The sequence below is a fragment of the Mixophyes fleayi genome, chromosome 6 (assembly GCF_038048845.1).
Source record: "Mixophyes fleayi isolate aMixFle1 chromosome 6, aMixFle1.hap1, whole genome shotgun sequence".
NCBI classification, from domain to species: domain Eukaryota; kingdom Metazoa; phylum Chordata; class Amphibia; order Anura; family Limnodynastidae; genus Mixophyes; species Mixophyes fleayi.
The window spans coordinates 170,951,653-170,964,477 of NC_134407.1; the positions used below are offsets into that span (position 1 = coordinate 170,951,653).

The 12,825-nt window shown below is 36.8% G+C and overlaps 1 protein-coding gene across 2 annotated transcripts in view; it reads right to left on the reverse strand.

The window, feature by feature from the left end:
* The window catches only part of TMEM98 (transmembrane protein 98), a 43,191-nt gene extending 36,204 nt beyond the window's left edge, over positions 1-6,987 (reverse strand). The window contains exon 1 of one of the 2 annotated variants that reach the window (XM_075177188.1): positions 6,893-6,987. The gene's annotated coding sequence lies outside the window, so the exon portion shown is untranslated. Of the gene's footprint in view, positions 1-3,471; positions 3,558-6,892 lie in introns of those variants that run through there. The other variant, XM_075177189.1, reaches the window with a different exon arrangement.
* Between the last annotated feature and the right edge of the window lie 5,838 nt (positions 6,988-12,825).

Sequence of the window (12,825 nt, forward strand, 5' to 3'; positions counted from 1 at the left end):
CATTTATTTTTATATTGTTCAGTCTATGCAGGCTGCTTCTTTTCTATTTTACCACAAGTAGAGGGGGGGCTCATAGACAGCCACCAAACTACCTTTGTCCATTTTGTTTTCTATTGTACAGTCTATGCAGGCTGCTTCTTTTCTATTTTACTACAAGTGGAGGGGGGCGGGGGGGGCTCATAGACAGCCACCAAACTACCATTGTCCATTTTGTTTTATATTGTACAGTCTATGCAGGCCGTCTTCTTTTATATTTAACTACAAGTGGAGGGGGGGGGGGGGTGGACTGATACAGACAGATACCAACTGCCTTTGTCCATTCCTATTTTTATTGTACAGTCTATACTGACTGTCTTTTTTCTATTTAACTACAGGTGGAAGGTGTAATATACACCCAAAGATGATGGCTACATTGCCAATAGTCATAGATGGAGGGGAAGACAACCAGGTTTGTCTGTATAATTTGCAGGCAAGTGTTAGAATTAAGGACGGCCTACCAGGGATTAAACTGTTTTTTTCATAATTGATTAGCTTTAGAAGTACCTCACTTATCCAAGGAACAGGTGGAGCACTAAATTAGGTTATTTTAGACCAAATGTTTTTATTTTTTACAAAAATAGCAAAACAAAACCAAACAAAACCAAGACCAAAACACGCAAGGGTGGTTTTGCCAAATCCAAAACCAAAGCCACAACACGAAGGTAATCCAGATCCAAAACCAAAACATGGGGATCAGTGATCATCTCTAAGTTGTTCATATATATTTGTTATTCATTTAGCTTTCCAACATGCTGGCTGAAGCCCCAATAAGAAAGAAAATACAGGTATATGATCTATTATCTTTAAACCTGTTATCTAAAAAAATAATTCTGGAGCAATGCAAACACATTAATGAAGCGGCACCTGCAAGGGCCAGTTTTGAAAAAGAAAGGGCTAACTGTTATTAACATGGTGCTAATTATAGGGGGGATGTTATCCCCAAAAAATCTCTTGAGCATTCTTGATAATATATCCCATACCTGTATTCCAAAAATTGAGTATATTAAAAATAACTGTATTTCTTTTCTATTAGCAAATGCTGTGCAGTACTGCTCTGAGCCAGCTGAGGTTTTAAAACTGTAACAAACAGTCATTAAAATCTCTTTTATTACTTTTAAAGATATAACTATATTACACTTGATTATGATTCTTCATTTTTGTGTTCAGGTACACCCATATATCCTGTCATTGCTGCTTATCAATGTCGAAAAACGTTGCCCTAAACAGATAGCAGACCAAAATATTACTTACTCAGCTTGCTCAGTAAAGAAGGTATGCCCACACTGAGAGTTATTTTTGTGCTGATTTTATTGGTAGGTAAAGACTAGAGATGCTCACTGACCCCCGTGAAGTGGTTTTGGTTTTGGATCTGGATTAGCTTTGTGTTTTGGCAAAACCACCCCCGTGTGTTTTGGTTTTGGTTTTGGATCTGTATTTTTTTTAAACAATTGCTAAAATATGCTAAAATCACATAATTTTGCTCTTTTCTTGATCCTACATTATTATTAACCTCAATAACACTAATTTCAAGTCATTTGCAGTCAATTTTGACCACCTCACAGGTCACAATATTATTTTCATACACTTTTGGACAAATGCTGCAGCGACCTGGCTGGATGGTAAACGACAGAGCAATGACTCAAACACACGACAGTTCCTACCACATCAGCAGAAACCTGGTATGGTTTATTTGATCGCTCCACCTGTTTCTTGAATAAGTGAGATAATTCTACAGCTAATACATGGCAATGAGCTCTAACCCCAGCCCCTACCCCCCCCCACCCGGCCCGGATGCATGCTTTTATCAGACACACACCAATCCAGGGTGGCAATTTTAGTTTTTCCTGCAGATAAATTTGCCTGGATTACAGCTCTTTTTTTCTTGACCAAGGTAAAAGGTGTTTTTTTACATTTTTGTTTGCCTGACTTAAATACACTATGTACTTAGGTTTTACCAGATGACGTACAGGGATTACTATCATCATGACTGGTGGCAGCAGCTGCTTGGTGCTCCTGCTCTTCTGTGTACTGCTGTGAATCCATTTTGATAACACCGTACACTTTTTGGTGCAAATTCAGAAGAAAAGCCTGCAAGGACTAGTATTTGTATTTCAGCAATGACAATTAGCAACACAGCTCTCCTTTTTGTGTTACCTATATAAAACTGTAGAATTTTACTGCAGAATTACACCAACCCTGACAGCACTAGTTTTTTTATTTTTATGCAATGAGAGTTACCAACGCAACTCTCCTTTTTTGTGTGTTACCTATATAACACAGTAGAATTGGACTGCAGAATTAAATCAACCCTGTAAGCACTATTATTTGTATTTTTCTGCAATGAGATTTAACACAGGAGCTCTCCTATCTGTGTGTTACCTATAAAACACAGTATAATTGTACTGCAGAATTACACCAACCCTGCCAGCAGCAATGGTATTTGTATTTTTCTGCAATGAGATTTAACACTGGAGCTATGGGGCTCTCCTGAATGTCACTGATTACTTTATTTAACACTGCTACCACCCTCCTCTTTCAATTCTCTAACTTTGCCTGCCCAACTGCTCTACACTCTATGCTACCCCTTCTGTATCCCTCTCTTAAATGGCGCTAGATCGACGTGGAGGGCGGTATTTATACATTCCAAAACTCCCGAGATCCGACGACGTCACAATGACGTTTTGCCTTGTTTTTGAATCTGAAAAAACGCGAAAGTACCGAGCCAACTCGGCTCGGCACTCAGATCCCCTAAGTTCGGGATTGTTAGTTTCCCGAGGAACTAAGCCTGAGCATCTCTAGTAAAGACAAGCAAGTATACTATAATAGAATTTTCTATTTGGAATCATTCACACTTTTAAGCATCAACATTTAAAGCAGTTTACAGCATGAGAGAAACTGCTGAATAAATAGCAAATGAAAGACAATTTGATTATTCCTTTTTGTCCAAGTCAAACACAACATATAACACATTATTGCTGCAGACACACTGCAGTTCTCCTATAGAGAATAGAAGTAATAGAAATTAGCACAAAGCCTCCATTAAAATCTCATAACATGCCTCAGTCTCAGAGGTAAATACATCTCAGAGGTAACAGTAGTTTAGCACGTTCCTGGCAGAGCTGTATAACTCCCATAGTTATAGCGAGCGACAAGAGTCTATCTTCTCAATGTTTGCTATTTTATGTAAATATATAAGAAATACACACATACTGTCTTCCATCACATTATTTACATTTTAACACTGCTATTAAAAATATGTTCTTATTCCATCTGTTGCAAAATAGATATCATGTTACAATATGTAGAATATTATCATTTTTTATACACTACAATATCTTCTTTTGTTCTATTCCCATTTGACAAATTTACTCTCGCAAATTAAAATTCTTGCATTTGAGCAGTGATATTATGTTTTAATTACATTTTTCTTACCTAGATTTAGACATCGAGGCTGAGTTTTATTGATAATTACTTCCGTGTAGGCCTTGCACTGATACATAAGTGGGTAAACATTTCTACCTACGTTTGTCTTTTCCTAAATCATTAACAGGCTTTTACAAAGGGGCGTGAAAAAACATTTTATTTCAACCTTACAACACCCATTTACCATTCATATGAGCTATCGCTCTTATTCCACTGAGCTGCAATATAACTGCAGGGTTCAGTGTTCTAGAAGATGTTGACTTCCAATATAATAGAGTGAAAAAGGACTCCATAGGTGTCAGTATCAGAAGAGCTGCAATGCTTCCTGGTTAGCCCTGCAAAATGGACTTATGTGTGTTTTATTTAACAAAAACAAACCTGTGACAGTAGTTGTTTCTATGTTTTTAGCTACAAGACAGTATGTTATACATAAATGTAACATAGGTATTGTAGTTTGCTATACATTTTTGTTAATAGTGTAGTTTTTGTAAAATTATGAAGTAGATAGTGAAGTTTGTTATACATTTCATACTTGCCAACTTTGGCAAGAAGTACTCCGGGAGATCAGGGGGAGGTGGGTGTGTTCTAGGAGTTCACCCTCCCGCATCCTGCCCTCTTCCCACTGTTCACTTCACTAGTGAAGTGGGTGGGGTGGAGCTTGGCAATTCTTAGGATGGCGATAGCAGGGAATCGTTCTTTATTATTCAAATAAAATATTTTTTCAGCAGTGACTAATATTAAAATTTATTCTTTTTTATAGCTTTTTATTTTTACAAATGGACCTGAAAGCCTAAGTCCGGGCTTTCAGTTCCACTGGGCATGTGTGATCTGGCTAGCCGCATGCATAGATTCACCAAGACTGGCCTGGTGTAATCTCCTCTTACCGTTGCTAGACAGTATCTCCTTGGTAACATTTTTCTTGATAAATCATGGTGATAGGAGGCTGGGGCAAACGCAGGATTTTTACCCCCCCCCCCAAAAAAAATAGAGCAAGAGCGCGAGCTGAGCTACATTTCGGCGATTCTGAATTGGACAGCAGCCGCAGCGCTGTCAAAGAAGCGTCCGCGGACGCTTCTTTGACAGCGCCTCTGCTGCTGTACAGTGCCGTTCGTTCGCGGAACCAGAAACCCCCCCTGCGTGCGTCCCTGCGAGGCTTTCTATTGCTGCGATAAGTGCCGCTAGAAAACCAGCACTATTGTCGCTTTATAATAAATGGCCGTACAATCAGCTCTGACCTGGTGCAAAAATTAAGTTCTTTTGCGGAATAGAAATAGCAGTGTCTCCCTAAAAATGCACCCTCTCCACTCCTTCATTATTATAATTTATTTAAATAGCACCAATAAAATTATGCATTGTTGCTCAGAGGATATGAAGTCATTCACATCAGTCCCTGCCCCAATGGAGCTTACATTTGAATTAGTGACGCTATATATATACATAAATAAATAAATAGATGATGATGATGATTTTAAATTTCCTACCACACATACACTAGGGTCAATTTTGTCAGAAACCAATTAACCAACAAGTGTGTTTTTGGATTGCGTGAGGACACCGGAGCACACCCAGGCAAACACAGTGAAGTATATACAAACTCCATTCGGAAAGGGCCTTGGTCGGAATCGTAACCCCAGCTCTTTGAGAAGGCAATGCTAACCCATATTTACCAACCTTTGGTAAGTTAATACCGGGAAATCCCAGGCAGGGGGGCGCAGTTGGTGGGCGGGGCGCGGTAATTTGCGTCATTTTGGCTCCGCCTTTGCAACAAAATGGCATTTTTGCAGCAGGGCCAAAATGATGTGATTCACCGCAAAACGCGTCATTTTGAGGAGCAAGATGCCATATGCGGGATATTTGCCTGCTCTCCGGTTAGCCTGGGAGACCTACCTGAATTTCGGGAGTCCCCCGGACATTCCGGGAGAGTTGGCAAGTATGTGCTAACCACTGTGCCCCATGCTGCTCATTTCAAAATAGATCTCGTTCTAGCACTGCTCCGCAAAGCAAGATACATTGTTATATCTATTTAGTATTTGGCAAGAAATATCCTCAATTCATCAAACTCCTCTCATCGACCAGTGCAAATATCTGCTTCTCCAGACCATTGCCATCTTGCGCAGCAAACCCCATGTGTATTGATGAAAAATCTAGGTGCGCCAAGGATGTTACACTGCACACTGGCAGTTTTCACAAACAAGGCACAGTGTAGTCTGTATACATTATTATGCAGAAAAGAGCTGTTGCAATGTAAAAAATAATATATTTTGTATAAAAAAAGACTTGTATTAAAATGCCCTAGTTTAATATAAATAGAGATCTAAGTATTCAGCATCTTCTAGAATGTTTTAAATCAGTAATAGGATTAAAATTCCTGCTTTTTAGACCAGCTGCATTATTGGAATGAAAGAAGCTTAAAAGTTAAAGTGGTAAAAGTATGACAATTTCTATATGTTTATATTTGTATATACGTTACCATTTTGTTATAACACATACACGTGTGTGTGTCTATATATATATATATATATATATATATATATATATATATATATATATGTATGTATATATGTATATATGTATGTGTATGTATATATGTATGTGTATGTATATATGTATGTATATATGTATGTACATATGTATATATGTATGTGTGTATATATGTATGTATATATGTATATATGTATGTATATATGTATGCGTATATGTATGTGTATATATATATATATATATATATATATATGTATGTAGATATGTATGTATGTGTATGTATGTGTATGTATATATGTATATGTATGTGTATGTATATATGTATGTGTATGTATATATGTATGTATATATGTATATATGTATGTATATATGTATGTGTGTATATATATATATATATATATATATATATATATATATATATATATATGCAGCAGAAACAACTGGGATATGTAGATGAACAATTTTAGCGGAGTACAAGAAGCTAGTGAGAGTCATAGAAAGATATACAATGTGAGATTAACATTGAACAGCAGAAGGAAAAGGACATATTGAGCATCGATAACTAGTACAACAGGAGCAATGATTTATTTAAGTTTACAAGATTAATGATACCAAGATGTGTTCAATAGTATACTTTATTTGTAGATATATAAAAAATGGCATTCAATACTAGTTTATATGGTTTTCAATTGAAGCAGGGAAAGACATCAGATTTCTAAACAGAGACATGAAGTTCAAGAAGAAAAAAGTAATTTCCAGACAAATCACTGCCCTTCCCCCATACAAGACGTTCAAAACAGATTATTTTACCAGTATCGCTTTACACTTTTCTATATTATATTATGTGCCTGACCTAATTGCATTAAGGGACAGATGTATGCATATATTTTCGTAACATTACTTAATATTAAGAGAGTTGCAGTAAAAAAATTAAAATCTAAAAGCTCACCTTTTGTTCTAACTTTTCTCCATTCCCACATTCCTGTTCTTATCTGGGACACAGGGAGTAGAACACATTCCAGTCTGACAGATTACAGAGAACCAGACCCAATGCATTGTGGGATTAATGTCCTCGAGAAAGTACACAATGCAGATATAGAGATTTTATTTAACCATCCCCTCTATTTCAATGTGAATCTGTAATCTCTATATAAAACTACATTGGTGTATTTAAATAATTAGCTACAGATTTATCTGTATATTTTTGTGTATTTATTATTATTATTATTATTATTTAGTCATATCGTGCCACAAAAGTTCCTCATTACCATACAGTAAGTAGGACAAGGCAGGTAAAGGTAACAAGCAGTATGACATATAACATGACATAATATAACATGACAAGCATAGCAGGGCCACCTTAACAACTTTATGGGCCCCCGGGCAATGCAGTGTACCGGGCCCCTAAAAAAAAATAAAAATATATATATATATAGTGTGTGCGTAAAAAAATATATATATGTATGTAAAAAAAACGTGATTATATATATATAATCACTTTTTTTTTACATATATATATATATATATATATATATATATATATATATATATATATAGGGCCCCCTTAACTTACCTTAAGTCCGATCCTCTTCTTTTTTCCGCGCCGCTGGGTCTCTTCTGCCCTCTTCTGTGCTGTGGTTGCAGTGAATGCTGGGCGTGACATCACGCCCAGCATTCACTGCGAGCGCAGCACGGAAGAGGGGACCAGGGAGGGTGCCGGATCACCGCTGATGTGACCGCAAGGAAAGTATTAAAAAAAAATTCGGACGGGCCCCCCTTGCCTGCAGGGCCCCCGGGCACCTGCCCATCGTGCCCAATGGAAGAGATGGCCCTGAAGTACAGTATGAAGTAATTGGCATGACAAAATATATCATGATAACAAGTAAAGCTGGGTATACACTACAGCAAATCCCATGGACTGTAAGTTTGCGAGCTGGGCCTTCTTACCCATACTTGCCAACTTATGGCAGTCCTCGCCGGGGAGAGGTGGGCATGCGGGGGGCGTGGCTCAGAAAATCGTATCTTTTGGCTCCACCCCGTGATGTAATGACGTACATGCGTCATTGTACAATGGGGGGCGGCACTTTGGATATAATTTTGCCCACAGGCAGATGCGGGAGGCCAAGCCCCCCCGATGCTGGAAACCTTTTCCCAATCTTCCTAATTGCATTGACACCGCCCTATCAGATCTCCATGTCTTTGAAACCCAAAAGTAGACTAAACTGGCCACTAAACTTTGTGCAAAAACATTCATCGTAGAGACACCATACTTATTCCTCCTCATATAAGAACATGTAATTTACCATGTGCAGATAATGTAGCATGTCCATAAATTCTGTGGTAATTATTTTTAAGTAGTCCACTGCAAAAACATAAAATCCGGACAGCCAATTGGGGTAGGATTTATAAGCCTCGTCCCTGACAATCCCTTTCTCTGATGCCGCGAAGAGGCCTTCTTTACCATGTCTTTAATGATGAAAACATCTATATAAAGTCCTCTCTTAATATTTTCTTCAGCACTATCCCTAATCTCCATTATTAAGGATGTATTAGCAAACCTAACCAAGTCACCACCCTATGGTGGTGGGGTGATCTCTAAGGAGGATTTTTTTTTATTTTTATACAGAACACCTGGTTGTTTTTATTTTTTATCACCTTTGGAAAATATACAAATCTTTAATTGCACCTCCTGGGCGTCCAATTATTACGGGAGTGGGTTCTTTGACTTTGAATCTTTTCTTTTTTGTAGATCATTGTTTACAAGGTCAAGTCTCCAATCTTAGATCACATATTAAGGATATATTACATATTTTGAAACTTCTTGAGAAAGTTCAATGGAAATAGGGGTACTGCTTTTTAACCTTAAATGTACAGGCTTTGTACACTAATATATCCCATGAAGGAGGAATTAAAGCAACACAATCATTCTAAGAATTGGATGAAGGTATTTCAGATGGGAGACGTGAGTTTGTTCTTAAAGCAATTGATTTCATTTTGACACATAATTATTTTTTATTTGAGAATAAATTTTATTTATAAATTCTTGGGACGCGATGGGTACCAGCTTTGCGCTGAGTTTTGCCAATTATATATGGGCCTACCTGAGGATCATCTTTTTTGGAAAGGTCCATTCGGTGCAAACCTGGTACTCTATGGTTGTTTTATAGATGACCTTTTTATTATTTGGTATGGTGGTTTGCATTTGGCACTGGAGTTTGTTTCTTTTTTGAACACTAACACTTTTAATTTGAAATTCACGCACACATTTGATTTTTTTTTTAGGGTGAACATCCTGGATATCACCCTCTCCATTTGTGATAACCGAATTGTAGCTTAAAATTATAATAAAACTGTAGACACTTGCAATTGTTTACACTACAGAAGTAGTCATCATATATCGTTGATCAATAATATTCCCAAGAGTCAGATTGTAAGATTACGACGCAATTGTTCAGATAATACAGATTATGTTAAATAATTTTAAACATAGGGGTTATCCAGAACCATTACTAGAGGAGGCAAAAGATTTTTGCTTTGACTCTAAATCGTAATCACTTTTTAGACACCTCTTTTTATCTCAACATATAATTCTAAATCTAGGCAGATTAGGGGTATTACTAATAGAAATGTTAGAATCCTGAAATATGACAACATACTCAATGATGTTTTGGAAGATAAACCTACTGTCATCTTTAAAAAGAATATGGACATAGTATGTTGAAAGTAGATAAGAAAACCCCAATAAAGAGCTGTATAAATTGAGACACGAAATATGTAGTTTACGTTTTGGAGTGTAGTTGTAAACTACAGTATGTAGGTAAGACTTCTAGGCCTCTTAAAGCCCGGTTTCAAGAGCACAGGAGAAATATATTAAATAAGGTTTTAGTGCACAGTGTCTCTAGACATTTCTCTATGATACAAGGAGGGGACCCTGAATGTCTTACAGTAGTGGGTGTTGAATTATAGATAACACCATTAGAGGAGGTGTTAGATTCACCAAATTATGTTTAAGCGAATCCTCTTGGATTTTAAAACTTGGTACTCTTTACCCTTTAGGACTAAGTACAGCTTTGGACCATAATTGTCTTAGTTGAGCTGTTTCTGAGTGATAAATCCCTTTTCTTATTACATCTAGGGTCTTCTCATGCATATGTTTATATTTGTTTGTTTATATATGGCATATATGTTTATGTATGTTTATATATATTTTTGTTTATATTTATTTGTGGATTGATGAATCTTGTTTAAGGTATTTTGATTGTATGTTATATATTTAATATTGGAATTTTGAATAATGATCTAGTAGTTTATATTATATATTTTGTTTTTGAATTTTATCAATATTTTTTTTGTTATATAATGTATAGTTTTATAATTATTTGAATTTGTTTTTATATTTATTATAAGAATATTAATTAAATGGAAGGTTCTCTTATTTAAATCAAGTAATTATTAGATGTATTCTTATATTCAGTATGTAGCAATATTATTATTTATCAAAGCATATATTTTACACACAGTAAAAGTTAGTATTTGTTTAAATTATTAACATCTATGGTGACAGAGAATCCAATTAATTAATTTATCCCCACATGGAGTTGGACTAATCACTGGAACATCATCTGATGTAGCCCTTAATAGGGTTTCTTTTGTCTTGCATAAACAGCCGTGAGAAAGTCTTATTGAATGAGAGATGAAACGCGTCAGGGTTAGCTGTTACACTCCAGGTAGATTGACCCAGCTTCTTGTCTAAATGATACCATTCCAGACGGAACCTTAGTGTTTGAGTTTGGTATCTTACCAACGGAAGATTCAAGTGGTGCACGTATCTATCAGTGCGACCAAGTCTGTAACTTTTTTTCAAGTATGGCCATGAAGATATTGCATGCATGCTAAAATAAATGTTCCTCTGGAGGGCTGACCATTAACCGGACTTGGGTAAGACGCACTTGCACTTTACTTCTTTGGAAGATTATTAATATTATCATCACCCGGCCTGAAGGTGCCGGTGTTTCTATTTTGAACTACAAGGACTCTGTTGTTTTAGTCTGAATATCTCTGATCTGTTTCATCAGTGGGAGCTTTATTATTCTAATGGGATTTATAAATTTTTATTCCTAATTATTAATGCTTTAAGAAATCCTTAGGAGAACATTTATCTACAGAGACTGTGTTGGTTAGATATTTTCTGGATTATATTGCAGGAACTTGCCCTGGATTTTTCATACATATCAAACAATATATTTATATACCATAATACCGGTATATGTTTTAGGATGTGTGTTGCAATATTTTAGATGTTTTTATGCTAATAAATTGTAATATATGAGTCCTTCCTTTGATTTGCTTTGTTATTTTCATATTAATATATATTGGTATCTAATAGTAAATCTACACAGCGCAGTTCTATCCTTTTTCTTTTTTCTTTGTCACCACCCTATGCCTCAAGCTATGCAGCTGCATGCTTAATTATATTTTTCCTGTTTAACAGCTAATTTGCTGTTTTTCCACCTGCGTTCACTGGCTTCTGTCCCGATTTTGGGCATGCGTAGTGATTTTGCGTACAATACACACAAAATTGGCAGATACGTGCCTTGATGAATCAGGCCCATTATGTTTAAGTGCATTAAACTATAGGAGACTCTCTTGTTATTTTGGAAAAGTGAATAAGGAGGAGGCAATAAATAAATGCACAAGAGATTAGCATCACACAACTGGCTTATTGTCTTCTTTTGTACTGATATATAATAATTTAGTTACAGTGGAGTCACCAAACTTGATTAAGAGGATTATTTCCTTAGAACAGAAAGCACACAGTTGGAAGTTTGAATGGAATAATATCAGTGATATTAACTGGTACAATTAGATTTTACACATCTTTTGAAGCTCCACTACAGACCCAGTTGGCCTCCCAGTCTGCTCCTTCACTAGAGTAAGGAGTTCTGTGCTTTCCATGTCAGCCTCCTTTCCCAGCACCTTCACATAGCATCATACCTCATTTGAGTACAGAGAGTGGGCAGATTCTAACTCCACAACATGCCTAGCTCAGGTCCAATCTCCAATCTCTTTCCATTCCTAATTTAACTGCTACCAGTGACCCTTAATGCAAACCTGAACCATAGTACTGTACAGGAGAATAAACCTCCACCAGCTAAAAGGATTGGAAAAAAATGTAAAGCCAATGTGGAGGTGTCGTTGGTTGCCCAGACTGGAGCAGCCGATGGTTGCAATAACTGGTAACCATACAGAGGAACCTACTTTGCCATCGAGTGAGGTTATAAACTGGTCCGATTATCCAGAACTGTTGCATTGTCGAACTTTACATGTGATCAGAGAAACAATGTGACTTTACAACATGTCTTTAAATTGGCAAATAATATTAGAGATATTGCGGGAACTGTCATCTCAGCGGCCTGTATGCCATCATATGTTGTCAAAAATAATGTATTATTTTGAATTGCTGCTGTGAAGGGAAGAAAGGAAGAACAGTTGGTAGTTCCACAGATTCGTGTACCCTTAATGCTAGAAACTGCAAACACCCAAGTGGGTAGCAGACATTTGGGGGATGGTAGAACGAGGGAGCAAGTTCTACACAGGATTTAGTGGCCTAGATTCTTCTTAGCTGTAAAAAGGGAGGGCTTGTTCTGTGTGCCAGAAATCTTATCCCACTGTTGCAGGTCAGAATCATTTGGAAAGAGCTCAAAGATAATAAGCCATAAGAGGAGAGCGAAAGAACACAAGGTGTTTGAAAGTAGGGTTCTTCGGTGTCAAGAAGATAAGGTCCTTGTTAAGGGCGCTGTAATGCCGACATCATTAGCATAGACACGAAAATGCCGAAACCAACAATGCCGACATGTTTGAAATCGAGACATACAGAAAAAC